The 27,405-nt window shown below is 39.5% G+C and overlaps 1 protein-coding gene across 4 annotated transcripts in view; it reads right to left on the bottom strand.

Moving 5' to 3' along the window:
• ARHGAP32 (Rho GTPase activating protein 32) overlaps positions 1-27,405 on the bottom strand; it is a 300,846-nt gene that overhangs the window by 228,630 nt on the left and 44,811 nt on the right. The window contains exon 2 of one of the 4 annotated variants that reach the window (XM_047878218.1): positions 16,858-17,041. The exons of the other annotated variants lie outside the window; for them this stretch is intronic. The gene's annotated coding sequence lies outside the window, so the exon portion shown is untranslated. The remainder of the gene's footprint in view (positions 1-16,857; positions 17,042-27,405) is intronic. 4 annotated transcript variants of the gene reach the window in all.

Consider the following 27,405-nt stretch of genomic DNA (forward strand, 5'->3'; position numbering starts at 1 on the left):
AGGCCTTAGAGATCAGTATAAATGAACAGGCACAAATTAGTTAAGGCATCAATCACATGTAAGTGGGTATTTGGGAAAAGACTATCACTCTTACTTTAAATAGTTCTTCTCAAATCATGTTTATAGTAATTTGATTCATAAATCTTTTAAGAAAAATTCGTTCCTAATTAAACCTTACATTATTGGCTCAATTATCAAACATTCTGAATTACCAAAGAGCTAATTAATACTGTTTTCACATTGTGTTATGATAAAATCTGTCCCCACCAACACCACAAAGCAACTCCAATGACTATGCATTAACTACAAACTGAGAGTTGACGTCTGCAGAAAGATAGCAAGGACACAAAAGGTAGTGCCGTGGACATGCTATCAGCAAGGTTTGGGGCCACAAGAAAAAAATCATGTATCTGAATCCCCTAAAATAAGTCAATTTTTAAAAATTAAGTCACTAAAGGATTTTAATTTTTATCACCTTGACTAGATAGAACACAGTCTGCATGTTAAGAGACATGTATTGTAACATTAATACGGCGAGATAACAAACAACTAAAATATCTTAATCTGCTACATGAAATATGCAACTAGCTGCTACTAAAGCAGTAGAACATCAGGTGGCACTCTTGTAAAAGAAATAATTACTATAACACACAGGCTGAGAACATGGGCCTAAGATTTAACGTTACTGGTTGGTTGGCCCATCCAGATTATTTTATAAAACATACATCCGACAAAACTACTTAATTTTTTCCCCAAATGTATATCTTTGAGGAAATGCTTCAAATGCTACTGAAAAAAAAAATCACTGTTTGGGAAACTGGATAAACGTCTCTCTTCTTCACTCTCCCTAATGTCTCTCATTTGAGTTTATAGTTAGGATGCATGTAAAACATACAACGAATATGCAACTGTACTCCATAATGCATTTACTGGTCATTCTGATTACCTTTTTTTAATTTGGTTACAAAACATCTTAGGGAAAAACATTTTTGTTAGGCTATGGGCAGGAAAGCAAATAATCATTTAACATAGACATTTCCGTCTTCCCCAAACTGAATTTGTGACATCAAATTAAACTAGAATATACTTTTTCAAAATAACATTTCTCATGAGTAATATTTCACAAGTGTGTGCCTGAGAGTAAAACTTTTTGAAAAACAAGATTAAGATATCTTTGAACTAAATGATTTCAACAGAAACTATCAAATACTCCATATCCAATCAATTTGATGACTGGCTAATTTGTAAAATATAAAAATCTATCAAATAAGAGATTAGAACTTAATATGGTGTTCAACATTATGAATTTTTCATAGTTATATAGCACATAAACGCTTTCTAGCTCTTGTGCAAATATTTACTCTTCCGAGTTGATGCTATTTTATGTGACAAAATCCTCCTAATATGTTTGTTCATTTTTGAGAGACAGAGAGACAGAGTGCAAGTGGGGGCGGGGCAGAGAGAGAGGGAGAGACAGAATCCGAAGCAGGCTCTAGGCTCTGAGCTGTCAGCACACAGCCCTATGCAGCTGACAGCTCACAGCCTAGAGCCAGCTTCGGATTCTGTGCCTCCCCCTCTCTGCCCCGCCCATGTTCATGCTCTGTCTCTCAACAATAAATAAATGTTAAAAAAATTGTATAAAACTTTCCATTTTAAAAACTTAGAAAAGTCCTGGTTCTGATAGTGGAGTAGCTTGAATATCCCCAACAGGTTAAAAACTTATCAACTGTGGGGGCTCCTGGGTGGCTCAGTAGCTTGAGCATCCAACTTCAGCTCAGGTCATTATCTCCCAGTCAGTGAGTTCAAGCTCTGCATCAGGCTATCTGCTGTCAACATAGATCCTGCTTTGGATCCTCTGTCCCCCTCTCTCTCCGCCCCCCCCCCAACTCTCTCTCTCTCTCTCAAAAATAAACATTTTAAAAAAAAGAACTTTCAGGGGCACATGGGTGGCTCAGTCAGTTATGTGTCCAACTTCAGCTCAGGTTATGTGTTCAAGCCCTGTATCAGGCTCCATGCTGACGGTGCAAAGCCTGCTTGGGATTGAATCTCCTTCTCTCTGCCCTTTCCATGCTCTCTCTCTCTCTCTCAAAATAAACAAAAAAGTTAAAAAATAAATAAAATGAATTTTTTTTTAAATTTTTTTTAACGTTTATTTATTTTTGAGACAGAGAGAGACAGACCATGAACGGGGGAGGGTCAGAGAGAGGGAGACACAGAATCTGAAACAGGCTCCGGGCTCTGAGCTGTCAGCACAGAGCCCGACGCGGGGCTCGAACTCACGGACTGCGAGATCATGACCTGAGCCGAAGTCGGCCGCCTAACCGACTGAGCCACCCAGGCGCCCCTATAAAATGAATTTTAAAAAAGAACTATCAACTGTGGACAAAATTCAAGACAAGTACTTTTTAAAAAAGACTGGATAGGGATTACAGAAGAACATCTAATGGAGGGATATATGGGTTTGGCCCAGTCATCCCAACTAGAAACAACATTGAAGGATTATCCCGTTTCAGAACCCCCCACAGGGTCAGCTCAAGCCTTTCTAAAGACCACCTTGGCCTAACTTCTCCCTCTACCCGTTTCTTCCTTTCCTTCCTCAGGTGTTGATACTAATAATATCCTAATAAACTTCCTTCCCATTAATCTCTGTCCCATAAAGTTTGCTTCCCAAAAGAACCCGACCTGCAACAGTAACTGAAAGTCAGCAAAACTAGCAGGGATTCAACCATTTAAAAAACAACCATACTCACAGGTGAGATCACATAGATGGGCTTTTCCCCTGAGAGCATGTCCCAGTTCCCATGATATGGGAGTGTGTAGAGTTAAAGCAGAAAGCCACAGTCTTATTTGTTTGACATATTAAGTGACAGTTTGGGGTCACCAAAGTGAGTGTAAATTTGAGGATAGAAACTCCAGAAAAAAAGAGTGCTACAGAGGAAACCTACACTCTAAAAATAAGCTCAATTCACATTCTTGGCTGACTCTTTAACTCACATGTGCAAGAAAAACTAGAAGGCTAAAAGAGGCTGAGTAAGGTATCTCAGCTGCTGCCCACCATAGGAAAAACAGAACTTTCTAATTGAGCCAAGCCAAGCCAAGCCAAGTTAACTACTGGGTAAACACCTCAGGCTTTATAATGCATATGTTAACAGCAAAGACAATGTCCCAGGATTAAAGAAGTTCCCTCAGACTAAGGCAAAACCAGTCCAGGCTAGCACAGTATAAAACCAAGGTACTGAATGTTCAATGTGATCAGCCAGTAATTCAAATGCCTACTAGAAGCAAAATTAATACTCAGGAAAAGATAACAAAAGACAGGCCCTCTATGATGCATCATCCATAATGACTAGTATATAACAAAAAAAAAAAAAAAAAAATGACTAAGCCATAGTAAAGAGAAAAGCTGTCAACAGAAAAAAACATGCAATCACCCAGATATTGGAATTAGCAGGTAGGTTAAATATAAATAGACCAAATACTTTAATTAAAATGAAGAGGTGCCTGACTGGATAAAAATGCAAGACCCAACTGTACATTGCTGAAAAGTAATACACTTTATTAATAAAAGCAAAGTGTTGGAAAAGGTCATCAAAAAGACATGAATACCAATTGACCCATGAGCTGGGCCTAGGCACTCAGATGCTCCTCCCCCCTCCCCCCTCCTTGGAATGTGGGATCCACTTGGCTTTCCCACTCCCTCAGGCTGCTCCAAGGACACAGCCTGGAGACAGTGATGTGGTACTCAGAACACCTACATGCACGATATATTTGACTAAACCTAGTTAAGGCTTCTTTATAAACTTTTAAAATTTGGCAGGCAAGTGCCAGGATCTATTTATCTTACCACTGCCCAACTCAAGCCTTGTATGTAAGTTCTCTTTGCTCATTAAAACTGTCACCTCCCAGTACACCTGGGTGGCTCAGTCGGTTGAGTGTCCCGACTTTGGCCCAGGTCATGATCTCCCTGTCCGTGAGTTCAAGCCCCGCACTGGACTCTGTGCTGACAGCTCAGATCCTGGAGCCTCATATTCTGTGTCTCCCTCTCTCTCTGCCCCTCCCCTACTCATGCTCTGACTCTCTCTCTGTCAAAAATAAATAAAACATTAAAAAAAAATTTTTTTTTAAACTGTCACCTCCCAACCTGGAGTGGCCTACCTCTTTCTTAGGTCTCTTCCTGCCCTCTGCCTAAGGGGACGGGTTTCAGATTTTGCCTGGGAAGCTCCAAAGAGGGTTGTAAACCAACACAAAGATAGGCTAAGAGTAAAAGTTGACTGGCTGAACAGTCAACATAGCAAGCCAAAGAAAAGCTGGCTAAACTGTTACTACTATAGTCACTATAAGACAAAGTAGACAGACTTCAAGAAAAAAAAGTATAACCAAAGGTAAAATGGGACATTTGTAAATAATAAAAGTCAACTCATCAGGAAAATACAGCAATCATAGATGTATATGTTCCAAATAACATAAATTCAAAATACATGAAGTAAATACCAATGAAAATAAAGGGGAAAACAGACAACTATATAATAATGAGGATTTTTTAATGTCTATTATTTATTTTTGAGAGAGGGAGGGCAGAGAGACAGAGAGAGGGAGACAGAAGCCAAGGCAGGCTCCGAGCTGTCAGCACAGAGCCTGATGTGGGGTTCAAACCACGAGCCAAGAGATCATGACCTGAGCCAAAGTTGGATGCTTAACCAACTGAACTACCCAGGTGCCCCAATAACAAGAAAATTTAACAACTCTCTTCCTCTCTAGAAATACTGGACAAAAAAACATTAAGGATACAGAAAATCTGAATATTATTAAATCAACTTGCTTTAACTGACAATCAGTAACAATACCTAGAAAAGACTCAAATTTATCTAGAAATTAAGCAACATATAAATAGCAATAGAGTCAAAGAAAAAATTAACAAGAAATTTGAAAATATTTCATAATAAATGATATTAAAATATACTACATCAAAACTTGTAGGATGCAATAAAAATAGTGTTCAGAGGGAAATTTAGAGCTTTAAATGCTTAAAATAGAAAGAAAATGACTTGAAATCAATCATCTGTTGACCCATAACCTAGAATAAGCACAAGTGAATTAAACTCAAAATTAGTAGAAATAAACCATAAACAAAGATAAATGAAATAGTAAACAAAAAATCAGTAAACCTTTAAAAACCAAGATTAATAAAAGTAAAAACCACCTCACTGAACTGATGTTATACTCCAATAAAAAGTTTCAGGGAGCGTGGGTGGCTCAGTTGGTTGAGCATCCAATTCTTGATGGGTCTTGAGTTCCATGCTGGGCACAGATCCTACTTAAAAAAAAGAGTTCAAGGGGGCGTCTGGGTGGCTCAGTCGGTTAAGCATCTGACTTCAGCTCAGGTCGCGATCTCACACTTTGTGAGTTTGAGCCCCGCTTTGGGCTGTGTGCTGACAGCTCAGAGCCTGGAGCCTGCTTCGGATTCTGTGCCTCCCTCACTCTCTGCCCCTCCTCTGCTCACACTGTCCATCTCTCTCTCTCAAAAATGAATAAACGTTAAAAAAATTTTTTTTTTTTAAGTTTAAGGGGCGCCGGGTGGCTCAGTGGGTTAAGCATCTGACTCTCGATTCAGTTCAGGACATGATCCCAGGGTTGTGGGATGAAGCCCCAAGTCAGGTTCCGTGCTGAGCATGGAACGTGCCTGAGATTCTCTCTCTCTCTCCCTCTGCCCCTCTCCCTGGCTCATACTCTCTAAAATTTAAAAAGACATTTTTTTTTTTTTAAGTTTCAAAAGCAAAGACAACTACTAGCTATGTGGTAAATGACATTTTTTCCTAACTGACTTAAGTGCACTGGCTTCTAAAAAACTGGGCCTTCTAAGGCTGTCTACTTCCATCAAGAGTGTAAGTGTCCTTTTAGGCCCACTACAAAGAAGATATCCTTAACGGCCCCTAAACGTATAAAAAGGTGCTCAATTCTCATTAGCCTTGAGAAAATGACAACAAAAAACATAATAAGATACACCCATTAGATGGTTAAAACTGAAAAACAATACAAATGCTGGTAATGATGTAGGACAGCAGTTCTCAAAGGACAGCTGAGGATCCCCAAGAACTTTTCAGGGGTGTATCAAAAGAAAACAATTTTCATAGTAACTTATTACCTCTTCACTGTGTTACTATGATGGGTAACAAAGGCGGTACAACCATGAACAAAGGCAGTGCAATAAACTGTAGTATTAAGTCATTGTATTCTTCACCAATGTGCACTCACAATTTCAAAGCAAAGTCTACCTTCCTTTAAAATTCTTTTTTTAATTTTTTTAATGTTGATTTATTATTGAGAGAGAGAGAGAGAGCAGGGGAGGGGAGGGGCAGAGAGAAAGAGAGACAGAATCTGAAGCAGGCTCCAGGCTCCAGCTGTCAGCACAGAGCCCAACATGGAGCTTGAACTCAGGAACCATGAGATTATGACCTGAGATGAAGTAGGATGCTTCACTGACTAAGCCACGCAGGTACCCCTAAAAATCCTTTTTTGTTTAATGTTTATTTGTTTTGTGAGAGAGAGCATGTGCAGGGGAGGGGTAGAGAGAGAGGGAGAGAGAGAATCCCAAGGAGGCCCCACTTTCAGCACAGAGCTCGACAAGGGGGCTTGATTTTATGAACCATGAGATCATGACCTAAGCTGAAATCAAGAGTCAGACATTTAATTAACTGAGCCACCCAGGTGCCCCATACTTTCATTTAAAATTCTTAAAGAAAACAGCAAAAATTATTAATTTTATTCAGTCTTGACCCTGAATCCATATCTCTCTATATAATATTCTATGTGATGAAATGGAAAGTGTGTGTAAAGCATTTTAGACTTCAAAATACAACAGATGATTATGTTTAGGAAATCATTATAGTGATTAAGATACAAGATGAACTAGCCCCATTTTTTCATTGAACACCGTTTTTATTTGAAAGAACAGAGGACAAATTACAGTTACTCAAACTATGTTATCTGGCAGATATTTTCTCAATAATGAAGTAAGCCTGTCACTTCAAGGAAAACAACTGCCAGCATTCGTGGCAAATGATAAAATTTGAACTTTCAAGTAGCTAGATTTGGGGAAAATCTGTATTTGATATCGTGAGCCTGACAGCTTTTCTGATGAGATTAATGACTATATGAATAAATGGTCTCATGAGACCAAAATCAAGGTGTCAACCAGGCTTAATCCCATCTGTCAGCTCTGGGAAGATTCTTCTTCCAAGCGCATTCAGGTTGTTACCCAAATCCAGTTCCTTGCAGTTGTAGGACTGAGGTTCCCATTTCTTTGCTGGAAGTCACCCAAGGGCCACTCTCAGCTTCTAGAGGACACTCACATTCCTCATCACATGTCCCCTCGCTTTTATTTCTGAGCCTGCAATGATGCACGTAATCCTTCTCATGCTCTGAAATCTCTCTTGGCATCCCCTTCTGCCACCAGTCTGAGAAAACTCTTTCTAGAAGGGCCTGTGTCAGGGGCACCTGGGCCGCTCAATCGGTTAAGTGTCCGAGTTTGGCTCAGGTCATGATCTCGCAGTCCGTGGGTTCGAGCCCTGCACTAGGCTCTGTGCTGACAGTTCAGAACCTGGAACTTGCTTCAGATATTGTGTCTCCCTCTCTCTCTCTGCCCCTCCCCACTTGTGTTCTCTCTCTCTCAAAAAAAAAAAATTTAAAAGGACCTGTGTCATTAGATCGGGTCCATCCAGATAACATCCATATTTTAAGGGCGACTGACTTGAGACTTTAATCACATCTGCAAATACCCCTCATATGGAAAAAAAAAAAGTCTCTTCATAAATCATGCTGGAAAAACCGGAAAGCTACATGCAAAAGAATAAAACTGGACAACTTTATTACACCGTATACAAAACTAAACTCAAATGGACTAAAGATCTAAATGTGAGACCTGAAACCATAAAACTAGAAGAAAACATAAGCAATAATCTTATGGAGATGCTGACTTTAGCAACATATTTATGAATATGTCTCCTCAGGCAAGGGCAAGAAAAGCAAAAGTAAATTTCAGGGACTACACCAAAATAAAATGCTTTTCCACAGCAAAGGAAAGCATCCGCAAAACAAAAAAGGCAGCCTGTTGATTGGGAGAAGATATCGGCAAATGATACAACTGATAAGGAATTAATATCCAAAATATATCTAGAACTTACACAATTCAACACCAAAAGAACATTCCAATTAAAAAAAAAAAAATGGGCAGAGGACCTTAACAGACATTTTTCCAAAGACATACAGATAGCAAACAAACACATAATAATTGTGCCTCACACCAGGCAGAATGGCTAGTACCAAAAAGACAAGAAACAGGTGTTGGTGAGGATGTGAAGAAAAAGGAATCCTTGTGCTGTTGGTGGGAATGTAATTTGGTGCAACCACTGTGGAAACAGTATGGACGTTCCTCAAAAAACTAAACATAGAAATACCATCTGATCCAGTAATTCCACTACTGGGTATTTACCCAAAGAAAATGAAAACACTAATTCAAAAAGATATCAGCACCCCTATGTTTATTGCAGCATTATTTACAAAAGCCAAGATATGGAAACAACCCCAATGTCCATCAACAGATGAATCACAAAGAAAATGTGGTATATAAATATATATACACAATGGATATTAATCAGCCTTAAAAAAAATCATCTTGCCATTGTGACAACATGGATGGGCCTAGGGGGTGTTCTGCTAAGTGAAGTAAGTCAGTAGCAGAAAGACAGATACCACATCACTTCACTTATGTGTGGAATCTAAAAAACAAAACAAACAGACTCTTAAATGCAGGGAACAAACTGCCGGCTGCCAGAGTACAGGTGAGTGGGGAGATTGGCAACATAGGTGAAGGGGATTAAGAGGTACAAACCTCCAACTATAAAATAAATAAATCACAGAGATGAGAAGTATAGCATAAGGAATGCAGTCAATAATACGGTAACAATGTTTGGTGACACAGGGTGACTACCCTTATTGTGAGCATTGAGTACAGAATTGTCAAATCACTATGTTGTACATCTGAAATTAATATACCCTGTAGGTCAACTATACTTCAATAATAAATTTTTAAAAACTCCCTCTGAACAGTACCTAGATCAGTGTCTGATCGAATCGCCAAGGGAAAGGAATCAAGGGTTGGGGAGTGGAAATCATCGTTAGAATGTTGCCTGCCACACTGCTCACAACCTGCTGCTAGCCAATGACAGATTGCCACAGGGATATAAAGGCAAGCCTGTCCCTAGGAAGCATGTGGTTCCCCTGAGAAGTGACCTGGGCTCAGTGGTACCCCATCAGCTTTAACAGAACTTTAGAACTGCACCACAGTCCGGGCTTCTCCTACCCACCTTTCTTTTCTTCCCTGTCTCTTCCACAGGGGTCAAATCTGCATAGATCTTTTTCCAGCTGGAGGGATGGAACAGTCCCTGATTGGGGTATGGATTATTCAAACATACAGATTTGTCAAAACGCATCAAATACATACTTAAAATATGTTATGCTTAATATTTTACTATATGTAAGTTATATGAAAGAAAGAAAAAGAAAGAAAAAAAGAAAGAGAAAGAAAGAAAGAAAGAAAGAAAGAGAAAGAAAAGAAAGAAAGAGAGAGAGAAAGAAAGAAAGAAAGAAAGAAAGAAAGAAAGAAGGGAGGGAGGGAGGGAGGGAAGAAAGAAAACTATGCTAGGGGCACCACGGTGCCTTAGTTGGTTAAGCATCCGACTTCGGCTCAGGTCATGATCTCATGGTCTGTGGGTTCGAGCCCTGCATTGGGCTCTGTGCTGACAGCTCAGAGCCTGGAACCTGTTTCAGATTCTGTGTCTCCCAGTCTCTCTCTGCCCCTCCCCAACTCACACTCTGTTTCTCTCTCTCAAAAATAAACAAAAAAAAAATATTTTAACTATGCTAAATAATTATCAATACTATTTAAAAAAAAAAAAAAGCCCTGAGCCTTTAATCTTTTGTGGAGACATGCATTAAGCATTGAAATAGTTACTGACTGGGGTGCCTGGGTGGCTCAGTCAGTTAAGCCTCTGTCTTCAGCTCGAGTCATGATCTCACGGTTTTTGAGTTTGAGCCCCGCATCAGATTCTATGTTGACAGCTCAGAGCCTGGAGCCTGTTTCAGATTATGTATCTCCCTCCCTCTCTCTCTCTCTCTCTCTCTCTCTCTCTCTCTCTGCCCCCTCCCCAACTCACACTTTCTCTCTCTCAAAAATAAACACTAAAAATTAAAAAAAGAAAAAAAAGAAAGAAACAGTTACTGATTAAATGATATGATGGCAGAGATTGCTTCAAAATAATCCTGGATGATAGGAATAACTCTGAATAAAACAAAATTGGTCAGGGGCACCTGGGTGGCTCGGTCAGTTAAGCATCTGACTCCAGACTGCAGCTCAGGTCATGATCTCAGAGTTAGTGAGACTGAGCTCCGTGCTGGGCTGTGCATTGACTATACGAAGCCTGCTTGGGATTCACTATCTTCCTCTCTCTCCCCCTCCCCTGCTCTCATGCACTCACACACTCTCTCTCTCTCAAAAACAAGCATTTTTTTAATGGTCATAGAATAGTCTATTGAAGCTAAATGAGAAATAACAAGTAAAAAGATACTTAACCAACCTAACCAACACTTGGCAGTGAACAAGAATTCTAATACACAATTGGTTTGCGTACAAATTGGTACACCCTCTTTAAAGATAAATCTGTCTAGGGGCGCCTGAGTGGTTCCGTCGGTTAAGCACCAACTTCAGCTCGGGTCATGATCTCGCGATTCGAGCCCCATGTCGGGCTCTGTGCTGACAGCTGAGCCCGGAACCTGCTTCAGATTCTGTGTCTCCCTCTCTCTCTCTGCTCCTTCCCCACTCGTGCTCTGTCTCTCAAAAATAAACAAACATTAAAAAAAATTTTTTTTTTAAAGATAAATCTGTCTAAATCTACCAACACTGAAGTTATATGTACTCTTCAACCCAGCAATTTACTTTTAGGATACCCTAAAGAACTCACCCATGTGCACAAGGAAACATGTACAGGGCTGTTTAAGGCAGCACAATCAGCAAAAAATTTGCAACAATCTAAGTATCTTTGAATGAGGTAATGGATGAAGTAACTGTGGAATATTCATACAAGATATAAACAACCAAAATGAACTATATCTTTGTATATTAACATGGATGATATCCAAAAAAATGATGAGGAAAGGGGTGCCTGGTTGGCTCAGCGGGAAGGGCATGTGACTCTTGATCTCAGGAGCATGCCCCATGATGGCCATAAAGCTTACTTAAAAATAAATATTTTTAAAAAAATAGAACACACTCATTTATTTTTTTTTAAATGAGAAACATGCACTTGTTACATAGTTTTAATACACACTAAGTAATGCATATATTTTTTTTTTTAATGCTTATTTACTTTGAGAGTAAGCGCACACACAAAGCAGGGGAGGGGCAGAGAGAGAATCCTTGCAAGCAGGCCCTGTGCTGTGGAAAGAACTCCTCATCACATGAACTTCAAGCTTCTCCAAAGGGGAGCCTCTAACAGCATAACTGGGTTCTATAAGGGGAAAAAAGCCAAAGGTAGTTATTCCTAATTGTGATTAACCACCTCACCATTCTCTTAGTTTTCTAGGTTTTCAAGTAGGACTTCACAGGTTCCCATCACTGGAGTGGATTGAATTTCAGCCCCCAAAAAGATATGTCCATGCCCTAATATAATACCCAGACCCAGTGAATATCACATCATTTAGGAAAAAGATCTTTGCAAATGTTAGTTAAGGATCTTGAGATGAAATGATTCTGGAGTTAATTCTAAATGCCATGACAAGTGTGCTCATAAGACAGAAGAGGAGACCAGAGCACAAAGGACAAGTCTATGTAAAGACAGAGGTGATGACCAGTTATACAGCCACAAGCTGAGGAGTGCAAAGAGCTACCAAGAGCTAGAAGAGTCAAACAATCTGGGGTACCAGGTGGCTCCGTCAGTTAAGCATCTGACTCTTGGTTTCAACTCAGGTCATGATCTCACAGTTTGTGGGACCATGCTTGGGATTCTCTCTCTCTCTCTCTCTCTCTCTCTCTCTCTCTCTCTCCCTGACCCTCCCTGTGTGCTTGCCCTCTCTCTCTCACTTTCAAAAAAAATGAATAAAGTTTAAAGAAAGGGAAGGGAAGGGAGGGGAAGGGAGGAGAGGGGAGGGGAGGGAAAGGGAAGGGAGGGGAGAGGAGGGGAGAGGAGAGGAAGGGAGGGGAGAGGAGCGGAGAGGAGGGGAAGGGAGGGGAGAGGAGGGGAGAGGAGGGGAGAGGAGGGGAGAGGAGGGGAGAGGAGGGGAGAGGTGGGGAGAGGATGGGAGGGGAGGGGAGGGGAAGGGAGAGGAAGGGAAGGGAGGGGAAGAGAGGGGAGGGGAGGGGAGGGGAGGGGAATCAGTAAGCATCAGGTCATGATCTCATGTTTTTTGAGTTCAAGCCCCACATCAGGTTCCACGCTGACAATGTGGAACCTGCTTGGGATTCTCCCTCCCTCTCTCTCTGTCCCTCCCCTGCTCACATTCTCTCCCTCTCTCTCTCTCAAAATAAATAAATAAACTAAATTAAAAAAAATAGTAAAACCAGGAATAAGTGATATTATTACTTAGTATTAGTGATATTATTACTGAGTCTCTGATCACAAGAAATTACAGACATCTGAGCGTATGTACAACAGGATGTGATTTGCAAAAGCTAATCTGGTTAAAATGCTACATTAAAAGATGTGTTTAAACCTAACGTCAATTTATGAATAAGTTGTATCTTATCGATTCTAATTACACAGAAACAAAAGTAACTGGATTACGCAGAAATTCTGACAGTTAAGCTCAACTACTTTTCCTCAACCCACATCTCCAAGGCCTCAGGCTGTTCTGACCAGCTCGCCCCCAGTTTCAGCGGGGATGGCATGGCCCTGACCCCACTGATGCAGACTATGTTTTGGAAATTCCAAGCCTGTATCCCCCTAAAAATCCCAACTACTGTATAAGCAAATCCTGTTGCTTTCTCCGCAAAACGTACCCTGAGTTGCACTGTTTCTCTCCCGTCCTCTACAAGCTCAGCGGAAGCCATCACCACCCTTCACCTGGACCAGCTGTTGCACCTCATCCACCTGCCTGTTCCCAGTCCTGCCCGGACGGGTCTGGTAATCATTAGCAAAGGGGTAGTGAGAGTGGTATTTCCAAAATCTAAATACTCGCCTCATCACTTATCACTCACCTATTTACATTTCTGATGGCTCTTCACTTCACTGTCAAGCTCCAGCCCTACCCATCTCTCACTTTCCCCTTGGTCCATTGCCTTCCAACCACAGTGGCTTTTTTGTTCCTGCTGCAGACCATGTTCGTCCCTTTCACAGCGCCTCTGCGCTACTACCCCCAGAGTTCCAGATTGTGACCCAGCTGCCTCTTCACCCGGGCCTCACCTCAGAAGTCCCTCCTGAGGCCATCCGGGACCACACTGACTAAAACAACCCTCCAATAACTTGCCATCACTCTTACCTCTAATAAGTAGAAATTGGCTAACGACCCCATCACCCAACTCACAACACTCTTGTCTATTCTTTACACAACACTGCAATATTTCTGAAATTATCTTCTTTTACTTATTTAAGCAGAATGCAGATCCTATAAGAGCAGGAGTCCTGTCTGTATTCACAACACACGGAAGCAGGAATTTGTTTGTTGTGGCACAGGCACTTTGGAAAACAGATTGGCATTGTTTCCTGAAGTGGGACATTCACATATGCTATGATCTAACAGCTCATTTTCCTAAGAGAAACTCTTCCACATGTACAACAGAAACAAGTCTAAGCATATTCTCAGAAGCACAATTCACCAGTAACAAAACAAAAACTGGGGAACAACTAAAATGTCCACAAACAGAAGACCACATAAATAAATTCTGGTTAACAGTCACAGAAGGAAACATACATACAAGATGAATAAATTTTAGTGACAAGTGAAAACAAGGATAAATTTTAGCAATGTAATATTAAGTGGAAGAAATCCCCAAGATTAGATAGAGCATCATATTCTTTTTATAAAAGTTGACACAATGAGTTTTTTAAAAAATAAAATATTTTTAGAAATACATAAATGCAACAATATAAATTAAAAAGGAAAGGAGGTGAATAATGTACATAGGAACCACTGCTTCAAATGTTTACAACTAGCTTGGGTTTTTTTTTTTTCTTTTTTTTAATTACAAAAAAAATGTAATGAGGGTAAAGTACAAAAGACACAGTTCAGAATTTCAGGTTTGCCCCCGTCCCAGCCCGATGGGAATACAAACCCAGATCACAGGTTCAGTGACACAAGTTTCTCCCAGTAGATGCCAGAATGCTGCCCAGGACAGTTCAAGTTTTTTTGCAAGCCCTTTCTGGAGAATGCTATGATGTAACGTGCAGCAATGCATGATAGCAGATTAAAAAACTACATAATTTTAAATAGAAAAAAAAAAAAAAAAAGTCCTGAAATGAACTCTTTACCTCTAGCAATAACACACTGGCTAAAGACTACCCTCCCTACTTAGCTGCCAACATTCTTCTTTACTCTTTTGGAACCTGTACAATATTTCTGCCTGGAAGTTAAGAGACAAATGACTTTCAAGACCAAAGTATTTATGGAATCAAGACAATAATGCAACAACCTAAAAGTGTAACAGGCACTGGTTTAAAAAAAACTGGGATATGGTCACTCAAGAGAATATCAGGCAGTCTTAAAAAAAAAGAGGGGCGCCTGGGTGGCTCAGTCAGTTAAGCAGCCGACTTCGACTCAGGTCATGATTTCGCAGTCCGTGAGTTCGAGCCCCGCCATCGGGCTCTGTGCTGACAGCTCAGAGCCTGGAGCCTGTTTCAGATTCTGTGTCTCCCTCTCTCTGACCCTCCGCCGTTCATGCTCTGTCTCTCTCTGTCTCAAAAATAAATAAACGTTAAAAAAAAAATTAAAAAAAAAAAAGAAAGAAAGAAAGATCAAGGAGACACTTTATATAATGATACAGAATTCTGTATTATGTAAAAAAAAAATTTCAAGATACAGAAAAATGCATACAGTATAACACTGCTACAATTTCTGTTTAAAGGAGGAAAAAGAAAATATATATACAAAAAATAATTATACTCAAAATATCTAGGATGTATGAGTGAATATTGTAAATTCTTCTATTTCTTTTGAACATCTGATTATTCAAAAAATAAATTCTATATATTTTTAAATAAGACTATAATGCAAACCAAATATATTCCAAAGAGCATTGGTATTTTTCCAAAGAAAAACTACTCCAAGGTAGCTATTCTTACCTTCCTAGTTTTGTATATTCACAAACCTGGATGACAAAAATATTGTCTACTGTTCAGTGGTTCTGATCTTATTTGAAGCTTTTCAAGGATTTTAAATTAGATTTCATCAAGCTAACATGAACAACTCCTTTCACATTTAAAATGCTATTATCTCCCACCTATATGTAAATTAGGTTGGCTTATTTTTCTTATTAGCCCTTCTTTGTGCTTGAAAAGATTTATATCTATTATTATCAAAACTGTACCAACAACCAGTATCAATTCATGTCCCATCTTTTGATTCAGTAGCAAGACAGTTCATATTTTTAAGTGTAAAAATAATTGGCCTTATTTGGTTTGGGGAAGAACTGTGGGTTTTTTCCCCCCTTAGGTGTTAGGTAAATGAGTATTTATGTCTAAAATGACCTGTCATTTCCTTCATACACCCAACCACATACTTCAAAAGTGGAATGCTGGTTGGGCTTCTTGGTGTGGAGCATGTCAAACTGTTAAATTTTAAATCAGATAATGAAGCCCAAAACTGACCATCTTCACATTACTTCTCAAAATGGAAGTACTACAGCAAGTGCCAAGGAATAAAAAGTTAAAATGTCACATCTTCCTAGGGGGTCAATTTTAAACACCGTTATATTTATATAAATTTCAACATATTATGGTGTGTTCATTCCAAAAAGTCATGTGGATTTTAAGATAAATATGAGGGGCGATTGGGTGGCTCAGTCGATTGAGCGTCTGACTTCCACTCAGGTCACGATCTTGCAGTTTCTGAGTTCAAGCCCCACATCGGGCTCTGTGCCGACAGCTCAGAAACTGCAGCCTGCTTCAGATTCTTTGTCTCATCTCCCTCTCTCTCTCAAAAACATAAAAACATTAAAAATTTTTTTTAAAAGATAAATATGAAATTTGATCTACATCTAACATTAGGTGTGCCTCAGTAGAAAGTCTGTGATTAGCCTACCATCAGCTGATTTTATTCTAAATGAGAAAAAATGTACACAAATAAGAAAACAGGATTCTAATCACAAGGTACCTATTTTTTTTTCCAGAAATTTGCATTTAATTTGAAAGCAGTTAAGATAACAAATCAACTAAAATGTCTAGTGTATTTAAAAATAGTCCCTATTTTGGGGGCGCATGGGTGGCTCAGTCAGTCAAGCATCCGACTTCGGCTCAGGTCATGATCTCGCGGTTCGTGGGTTCGAGCCCCGCATCGGGCTCTGTGCTGACAGCTCGGAGCCTGGAGCCTGCTTCGGATTCCCTGTCTCCTTCTCTCTCTGCCCCTCCCCCACTCACGCTCCATCTCTGTCTCTCAAAAATAAATAAATGTAAAAAAAATTTTTTTTAAATATTCCTTATTTTGGCTCTCAGTTTTCATTAAGTCCTTGCTGTCTGGACCACCGCTAAATGGCGTAGAAATATTTACTGACTTGACAGCACAGGATACGTGACATTCAGCAGAGGAGTAACGCCAAACTAAAGAAGTAACTTTTTCCTGTTCCACTACAGTGGGTAAGTTTTCCTTGTCTCCTACCTCGGAATTCCTTTAAGGACGATGCTTGGCGGCTCCAGCCTTTCATTACGCCATCTCTTCAGTAACTGCTGATGCCTTCTTCAGTGTAGCACATGTACGCACAATGCTTAACGTGCTTTGTAGAATAGGAACACAAGGTCCTTATTCTTAACACCTTAAAAGCAGTAATGGTGACCAACCAGCTCTATATGTGTAAAAGAAGGAAAAGTCATTTTCACACAGATGAAGCACACGTTCTGCTTGCAGGCTGCAACCTCTATTTCTTTCGGTCAAGTTTTCCCAGATAATTTCCTCTAGGCAAACACTGGTTGTTACCTGCTAGACTGCTTTCCCTGCTACCGCTTTCCAGTAACCTAAGGTTTTGCACAGTACTATGTCTCGAAGGGCACTTTTGTTGGAGCAGCCTCCAGCAGTGCACCCCTGTGCAGCACTTCAAAGAGCAGACCATCAGAAGGACCCAGTACTTGCATTTACCTTTGCACAAGTCTTCATGACAATTTGCACAATTCCAACCCAGCATATCCAGCTTATTCTAAGGCAACTTTCAAGTTAACTGCCCCTTAAATTATTTCTTAAAGGTCTATCCCATTTTCTGACCCACTGACTCTGCTTAACCATAAATTTCCACATTTCTCTACAAAGTTAGAGCAGAAAAGGGGGTAGGATATCAAGAAAGAGTCAAAGGAGGTTTCTAAGTATTTTCTACAAGTAATGACCAGAATAGTGCTATTAAGTGCTATATCAAATAAGTGGTAAATAACTGAACATTTTCTGTATCAGTCATTATTGCAGTGTTGTCTTTCTAAGCCCATTATGTACATCTTATTGCCTTCTTAATTCATATTCAGAGGACTCGGGAGAAATAATGTTTTTTCTTATTACTGCCTCTTGGTTCATTAAAATCTATACTTCATAGAATGAAGCTACTTATCTCACCTGAGAGATGCAAGACCATAAAAGCATCCGAAGAGTAAAGCCACAAAATGTTAACAACAAACAGCTTGCAGAAGCATAACAAAATTATCTGATAAAGTTGATATCTGTGACTTGAAAACTTCAATATGTGATTTTATTTTATTAAGCCATATTGTGCACTTGGCTTCCACTAACATCGATGAGATGAGTGAGCACATCCATAGTATACTTTTAAAATGCAATTACAGAGCTTCAAAAATAGAGATCTCAAAAAGGTTTCAAGTTTTTATTTCACTTCCAGTTAGTTAACACACACTGTTATATTAGTTTCAGGTGCACAACACAGAATTCAACACTTCCTTTTACACCACCCTGTGCTCATCACATAGATCTTAAAAGTTTTTAATCTTTAGGGGCATCTGGGTGTAGGTTAAGCATCCTACTCTTGGTTTCAGCTCAGGTCATGATCTCACAGTTCGTGAGATCAAGCCCCACACTGTCAGCACAGGGCCTGCTTGGGATTCTCTCTCTCCTGCTCTCTCTCTGCCCCTCCCTCACTTGCTCTGCTTCTCTCTCAAAATAAATAAATAAACTTTAATTAAAACTTTTAATCTTTACAAGCAGAAATTATGGCACTTATTAATAACTTCTAATATTGTTTTTTTTTAAGTTTTGTTTTAATTTTTTTTAACGTTTATTTATTTTTTGAGACAGAGAGAGACAGAGCATGAACGGGGGAGGGTCAGAGAGAGGGAGACACAGAATCTGAAACAGGCTCCAGGCTCTGAGCTGTCAGCACAGAGCCCGACGTGGGGCTCGAACTCACGGACTGCGAGATCATGACCTGAGCTGAAGTCGGACGCTCAACCGACTGAGCCACCCAGGCGCCCCAAGATTGTATTTTTAAGGAAATTCCATACCCCACATGGGGCTCGAACACACAACCCCAAGATTAAGAGCTGCACACTCCACCAACTGAGCCAGTGAGGCATGGCAGCCCTCTAATATTATTTGATTAAATAATTCATTAATTCAAAATATATCTGCTTTTTAAAACAAAAAATGCAAAACAAATGGACTAGATTTTATAACAATTGGATGGATTTAAGACATGTTAGGTAATACCATCAAATATCTTTGGAAAACTAGAAACAGTATATCAAAACAGACAAAATACAAAAACATATACACTCAGCAGTCCATGTACATAAAATTTTAATATAATATTATTTACCATTATGTACCAACTATATTATACAGTATCTTATCTAATTCTTACATCAACCCTATTCAGTAGCTAAGTAATACTATACCCATTTTACTCATTAGAAAAACAGACTCAAGAAAAGTTACATATTTTCTCTCTCCCTTCCTCTCTCTGTCTCTGCCTCCACCCCCAAGCATGCACACATGCTCTTTCTCTCTCAAAATAAATAAACATTAAAGAAAGAAAGAAAGAAAGAAAGAAAGAAAGAAAGAAAGAGAGAGAAAGAAAGAAAGATTAAGTAACTTGTCCAAAATCACAATGGCAGTCAGAGAGAATTCAAATTTAGGACACATCTAAGATCTTTGTTTTATACACAAGGCATGCTGGGTCTCTTAGGGACACTGAAGATCATTCTGGTATGTGTCATGTTCATTTCTCCCTCAATCATTTAAGTTCAGTATAGTTCTCTGATATCTGGAACTGAGACCTTGAACATTTGTCAGAACTTGGTCTGGAGGTGAAATTTGCTTAAATTGAAATCTTCTAAATACATACCATAGGACTTTAAAAATGAGAGTTACAAAATCAAATAGTAAATAAATTTGTAAGAATCAAACAATTTTTGCCAGCTCTCAAGTTTGGCACAATGTCACAGGAAAGATTAACTTACAGGTAGCGTGAGAAGGAAACTTCTTCCTTTAATGCCACCAAACACTACTTCAAGCAAAAGCTATTTGGATATCATATTACAATTCTATTATTTCCCTAGTTGCTGCTTTTTTTTTTTTTAACGTTTATTTACATTTGAGACAGAGAGAGACAGAGCATGAACGGGGGAGGGGCAGAGAGAGAGGGAGACACAAAGTCGGAAGCAGGCTCCAGGTTCTGAGCCGTCAGCCCAGAGCCTGACGCGGGGCTCGAACTCACGGACCGCGAGATCATGACCTGAGCTGAAGTCGGACGCTTAACCAACTGAGCCACCCAGGCGCCCCAACTGCTGCTTTTTTTTAATATTTGTATTTTTATTTTGCTTGTTCCAGCATGTAGATGAACATAAAATAAATATTGATGACAACAGCAGATCTCAGATTTAAAGAAATATAAATCTCCTTTTGTTTATAAAATCATTCATCCACTAAACAAGTATTTACTGGTCACTTATTATGTTCTTTTTTTTTTTTTTGATGTTTATTTTATTTTTTGAGAGAGAGACAGAGCATGAGCATGAGCAGGGGAGGGCAGAGAGAGAGGGACACAGAATCCGAAGCAGACTCCAGCTCTGAGCTGTCAGCACAGAGCCCGACGCAGGGCTTGAACTCACAAGGCTTCAAGCTGTGAGATCATGACCTGAGCTGAAGTTGGCTGCTCAACCGACTGAGCCACCCAGGTGCCCCATACTGGTCATTTATTGTGTTCTAACTAGTGGCAATACAAAAAATACAGTCCTGCTCTCTTGGAGTTTACATTCTAGTGGGGAAGACAAATGTTATTAAAAGGTATACTTTTGGGGTAGTGATAAAAGCTTTAAGCCTGTTAAAGTGAATGGAGACAACCTAGGACTGCAGCTTCACAGAGAGTAATGAGAGAAACCTCTGTAAGGAGGAAACCTATGTACAGAGACGTGAATTCTTAACTGGGTGAATTATGTAGATATCTGATGGCTCGTGTGCATTGGGTGAATGGAGTGACAAGAAAGAAGGCTCCAAAAACGGGGCCTGACCGTGGAAGGATTTTCAAGCTGTGCTAAGAACTCCTGAAACAGGGAGCTACTGACAGGTTTTGTATAACAGGAACATGACTTCCTGAATTAGTCAAGAGAATTAATCCGGCTGTTACATAAAGACTAGTCCAGGGCAGGGCGCAAATCAAACATGGAGACCAGTTTCGGATTATCGCCGTGGGCTAGTCAAGGAGATAACGGTGATTTACACCAGAGTGGTAGCAATGGACAAAAGTGAGAAATGGCCTAGTTCAAGATAGATCTTGAAGGTAGGGACAACAGAATTTGTTGATGTAGTGGTGATGAGCTAGGGAAAAAGCAGAGTCACAGTTGACTCCAAGGGTTTTGATAACTCAAGGTAATTTTCAATTTTCTCAATTATAGCTCTAACCCTAATTTTTCCTGTAAGTTTGGGTAAAATCTATTCACCCTGAATCTCCCATCTTAGAGGCCAAACAACCATGGAATTTATTTATAGTCCCTGCAAACTCTGAGGACACAAAACACCTTTATGTTAAAGAATTCTTTCTAAGGGCACTGCATGGCTTCGATGGTTGAGTGTCTGACTTCAGCTCAGGTCATGATCTCACAGGTTCCTGAGTTTGAGCCCCACATGGGGATCACTGCTGTCAGCACAGAGCCTGCTCCAGATCCTCTGTCCCCCTCTCTCGGCCCCTCCCCCAACTTGCACTCTCTCTCTCAAAATAAATAAACATTAAAAAAAAAAATTCTTCCTTCTGACTCTTATACCATCTCAAGCATAATCCACAACAACCAAACTAAGTAAATGGCACCTTCACCCTTTCATATCCTTTCTTTTCCATCTTCTTATTTCTCAAGACCCCATAAGAAAAGTTACACAGTGAAGAAGCAGTGAGTGAAACTCCAGTGATGGTCATTCTTCAATGATTTCCCAGGCATCTAGGTTTGCTAATCACTCTGTGCTCCAGCACCACCACCACAAGCCCACCAGTGTCACTGACACGTGCTTTCACACACGTTAAAGATTACTCTGATACACAGACTGATGAGATTTAAAATAATCAACTGCCTTTTCATAGAACTTACTTTAAACACACATACACGTACACACACACACACTTAACAAACACAAGATTGGGGCGCCTGGGTGGCGCAGTCGGTTAAGCATCCGACTTCAGCCAGGTCACGATCTCGAGGTCCGCGAGTTCGAGCCCCGCGAGTTCGAGCCCCGCGTCGGGCTCTGGGCTGATGGCTCAGAGCCTGGAGCCTGTTTCCGATTCTGTGTCTCCCTCTCTCTCTGCCCCTCCCCCGTTCATGCTCTGTCTCTCTCTGTCCCAAAAATAAATAAACGTTGACAAAAAATAATTAAAAAAAAAAAAAAAACAACAAAACAAACAAACACAAGATTTTTCAACGGCACAATAAAATGTTATCTTAAAAACAAAAAAGAAAAAAGAAAAAAAGCCTCAGCATATCATACACCTTATTAAATAGTAGACTCACTGTGCTTTCCTGTGTGGGCTTTCTACCTCTAGCCTTTGCCCTTTTACAGAATAAAATTCTTATATAGCTAACATTTTTTTGTGAACGCTTACTCTGTGTTAAGACATGTAGTAAATGCTGCCCTGGATAATCCCATTTATTTATCAGGACAGTCTCTAAGTGCTACCATTATCCCCATTTTGTAGGTTAAACTCATGACTGACTGCACTACCAACCAAGAGTGACAGAGCCAGGAGATGTCCCAGGACTGATGCTCATTCTCTTAACTACCATTACGCTAACCACCTCTTAGTCCACTTTAGGATAACCTTCCTAAAATACAAGTTGGATGATATCAGTTCCTGCTCAAATAAAACACCACCAAGTGCCTCCAAACACCTACAAAACAACGTCCACACTCAGCATGTTGTTAGCCTTAACCTCATCTCCAACATCCTCATTCCCCACACTATTGCTGGCCATTTTCCAAATATGTTCAATACTATTCCCCCTGTGTCTATTCTCACATTAATCCACCAAATCATCCACAATCTGTGGAAACCAAGCCATCTCTCTAAATCAAACTCAAATGCCACACTTCATGAAATTATTTTCCAAAAATCAAGACATACATGCACAATTTTTTTTAAATAATAAATTTTTTCCACTTGGAGATCTCATAGCATTTCGTCACTTCTCATGCAGCTGTCATTTATTTCTATCTTGTTTATACAAATTTTTTTCTCTCACCTCTCAGACTATAAATTCCAAGGGAGGGACTTTTTTTGTAATCTTCATTTCCTACAAATTATCTGCACATAAAATGTTTGCAGAATTAAATCTGGCACAAAACCTTATGTTTTTAAGGATGTGGGTCCCACTTGCCAACTATACCTGTTGCGCAATGATCCCTGTATCTTAAAATTTGACTTTCAGCTAACCAAAACCCATCAAATGCTCGATCTATTACTTAGCTCCTAAACTCTAAGTGCATCCCCCCCCATTTACTGCTAACAATGGCTAGTCAACAAATCAAACTCTTCCTTACTAAAAAGGTAAGAAACATGATACAGACAAAAATAATTGGACACCATTCGGTTTGTGAAATATTCTCTACAGATCTCATTTTATATTCTCTATTTTTCTATGTATGAACAACACATTCTTGAAAACACAGCTATAAAATACAGTTTAAAGACAAGAACTGTAATGATAGTGATAGTTTTTTATAAAGCTAAATAACTTTAATATTAGTAATGTAAACTAATACCTTGAAACACCACTTAAATTCATTAAGTGCTATCAGAAGTAACCTTTTTTTAATTTTTTTAAATGTTTTATTTATTCTTGAGAGACAGAGACAGACAGAGCATGAGTGGGGAGGGGCAGAGAGAGAGGGAGACACAGAATCTGAAGCAGGCTCCAGGCTCTGAACTGTCAGCACAGAGCCCGACGCGGGGCTCGAACTCACGGACCGCGAGATCATGACCTGAGCTGAAGTGGGCCGCTCAACCAACCGAGCCACCCAGGCGCCCCAGAAGTAACCTTTTTTTTAATGATATAACAGAAGAAAGTTTTTCTCATTATAATTTAAATGCCTCCTTTAAAAACTGGCAAACATAACTCCACTTGGAACCCTGAGACCAACTATTTCCACCAAGTGGCACACTGCTGTCAAGCTCTCTTGATCACCCCCAAAAGTGAACTCCAGTCTTCTTAGTGCTCCTCTTCATTTCCCCCCACCACGATCTCCCCACAACCCCCACCCCCACCTCTGCTGACTACCTCCTCATCTCTTTCCAGGGATCCTTCAGGAAACTTGCTCCCTTATAAATAATTTCCTTACATTGTAAACCTCTCTGCAGAACACATCCCTACTCTGACAGAAGGGGTTCTTACCAGGCAAATTTCCAGGTGAGCATGAAGCATCTAGCACAATAGCCATTACTGCATACTCTGCGGTCAGACTGCCTGGGATTCCATCTCCAATTCAAACATCACTAGCTATGTGAACTTGGGGAAGAAAAGTCTAATCAAAGCACTACTTGCCATTCCACAACATGTCCCCCAAATTTCCTGCCTCTGTAAATTTCTACTGAATTGATCACTCCATAATTGTGCCATCCATCCTTCAGTGGGCCCATTCAAGTCATTTCCTTTTCTACGAGTTTTTCTTAGATCTTCAACAAATTCCCATAGTACCTAATTTACCCTTCTTACAGAATACTTATATTGCCTATAAGTACACTTTTAGATGATAATCCTTAAGGACATAGTCTATGTAATTTATCTCTGAATTTCCTGAGACACAACATATTTGTGAACCAAACAAGATGTAAATAATCTACTTGGTCATATTAATTTCTTCTCTCCCTCTCCCAAACCCCAAATGCTTGAGCATGAGATTTATATTTTCTTTTATGTTTTTTAGTTATTACAATCATGAGAAACCACTGCGATAAATCCTTCCCATCTTTAATAAAAACTGAAAAAGCTTCGTAGTCTGCAAAAACCCAATTTTGTGTAAATTTTGAACACTATCCTTAAAAGCAACATTTCGGCAGAGGAAGGAGAAAGGAATGTTCCTGAAGAAATCTGGGAAGCCAAAAGAGAGCACAATGCATAGTTCAAGCCAGCATTTAAGAATACAGATTTAAGGGGTACCTTGGTGGCTCAGTCGGTTACGCATCCGACTTCAGCTCAGGTCATGATCTCACGGTTTGTGCGTTTGAGCCCCATGTCAGGCTCTGTACTAACAGCTCAGAGCCTGGAGTCAGCTTCAGATTCTGTGTCTCCCTCTCTCTCTGCCTCTCCCCTGCGCACGCTCTGCCTGTCTCCCTTCCAAGAATAACTAAACATGAAAAAAAAAATTAAAAAAAAAAAAAGAATATAGATTTAAGAGACATTCCCGAGTCTGAATTCTGGTTCCACTATTTACCACAACTGCAGCTTTAAGCAAATTATTTAACTTCTCTATCTCTTTATTTCCTCAACCATAAAATGTAGCTACTGGCACTACAAGTTATAAGGAATAAATGAAATCATATATACAAAAAACCTAAGTGGGTACCTGGTATACAGCTTACATCAGTAAATGAACATTAGAAGAAAATTTTTGTTTTAATTAAGGGACACAGGTGCACAGGAACTTGCACCTCATTAAAACTTCACTTGATTTTCTTTTGTATAGAAAGGTTAAGAAAAAATGAAATCTGCAGAAAGTGTTAAGATAGTCAATCTTGATGCTATACATTGAACAAATAAACTGGATACTCTACTGGATTTAGCAAAAATAAAGTCTATGTAACAAGCTCTTACAAAGAAGCCCTTCAAAGTCATAGCACAATAATTTTGGCTAAATTATTCAATAATAAAAAGGCCCAGTAACAAACTAAATCCAAGGTACTACCTTTTTAGAAAAAGACAAAATAAAAAAAGTGGTCATTGATACCCAAATGATTTAGATAATGCAGTATGATACATCAAGTACTACCAGTAAAAGCATAATATTTAGAAATACAGTAGTAAATATTAAGGAGAAAAAAGCCAAAAGAGTTGAAAATCGTTGCCTCTATAGAACAGGAAACGGAGGCCAGATGGGGTTAAGTTAAATGGATGAGACAGTGTCAGGAAACTGCTGTTTTTCTTTAAAAGTCTCATGGTAGTATGGATTTTTAAAATGATGTTCTTGATTTGGTTAATAAAAATACAAAGTAATTATAAAGGAAATTTTATTATTTAATTGTTTGACAGCAGGACCAGGGATGGGTGAGCAAGCAAGGCACCTATGATGTAAAATTTTAAGAGGCATCACTCTCAGCGTCAAGAACTTGCACATACTTGCTGGTCTCCAAGAGCGAGTACCTCCTTCCTAGCCTTGTCCAGTACTAGCCCAGTACTAGCATTTTAATAACTCAAATATTACAAACAAACAGTTGAGGGAACTGAGGCTGTTACAGTTAGTCATTGTATGAAATAAAATACACTGTGCAATACATAATAGACTTCTGCAATTATTTCTAACTATCTACAAATATGTATTAAAAAAATCTAGAATGATCTTCCTGAATATTAATGACAGTTGCACCTGGGAAGTAAGATTCTTCTGGGTAGTGAGATTTTGGATATACCCTCTATACCACTAGGTTTTGTTTTTTTTTCTTTAACAGGCATATGTAATTTTTTTAATAAAATAAAGTGATTCTTTTATGCTTTTAAAATAAAAAAAAGTTCAGAGGTGCCTGAGTGGCACAGTCACTTAAGCGTCCAACTCTTGATCTAGACTCAGGTCATGATCTCAGTTTGTGAGTTCGAGTCCCGCATGGAGCTGGGTGCTCATGGTATAGAGTCTGCTTGGGATTCTGTCTCTCCTCTCTCTGCCCCTCCCCACCTGGATGCACGTGCTCCCTCTCCCTCTCTTTTTAAAAAATAAAATAAGTTTAGCTCCCTACCCACCCCCACTAACAACACACACGCACGTGCGTGCACACACACACACACAGAGACACACACACACAACACACACACACATTTTCCCATGACAACGTAATTTACTTCAGGCTTCATCTGCCACATCTATGGACATGACTTACAAATCTGTATTTTTAACATCTCTACCGCCCCCAAGTCCCAACCCCCCAACTGCCTCCAAAGGAGCAACTGAATGTTTAACTGGCAACTCAAACAAAATAAATCAAGTAAAACATATCATTTGTCCACATACACTAGCTCACCCTCTTTTTCTCCCAATGTGCCTTAGGAATAAGTACAGTAAGGCCCCAAGTCATTCAGGTTTAAAATCTAAAAGTCATCTTTACCTTTTACCTCTCCCTTACCCCATACAGAAAATTATGACTGTTGTCCCACCACCGTGTTTGACATCTAATCTACCTTTCGTTCCTACAAACACATACCAGTTCAAGCTTCATGATCTATGCTCTGAAATACCAGTTAACAATCATTGTTCAAGTAAATATGATACAGTTTACTATCCTCAATACAAAGCACAAAAATGGCAGAGAATAAGTGAGCAACACATGTTTTTTGAATGAATGGGAAACAAAAAAAAAAACTAGTCGTCCCATTTCCCTACTTCCACTTCTCCTACAACCACAAAATCATTTTGCAGTTACCCAATATTCCCAAAACAGAGCTCTTATCAGGTCACAAAAGCCATCATTTACCAGCGTTATGTAAATAAGATAAAAACTCCTCAGTTTGGCACTCAAATCATTCCAACATG

This window comes from Prionailurus viverrinus, chromosome D1 (genome assembly GCF_022837055.1).
Source record: "Prionailurus viverrinus isolate Anna chromosome D1, UM_Priviv_1.0, whole genome shotgun sequence".
In the NCBI taxonomy this organism is placed as follows: domain Eukaryota; kingdom Metazoa; phylum Chordata; class Mammalia; order Carnivora; family Felidae; genus Prionailurus; species Prionailurus viverrinus.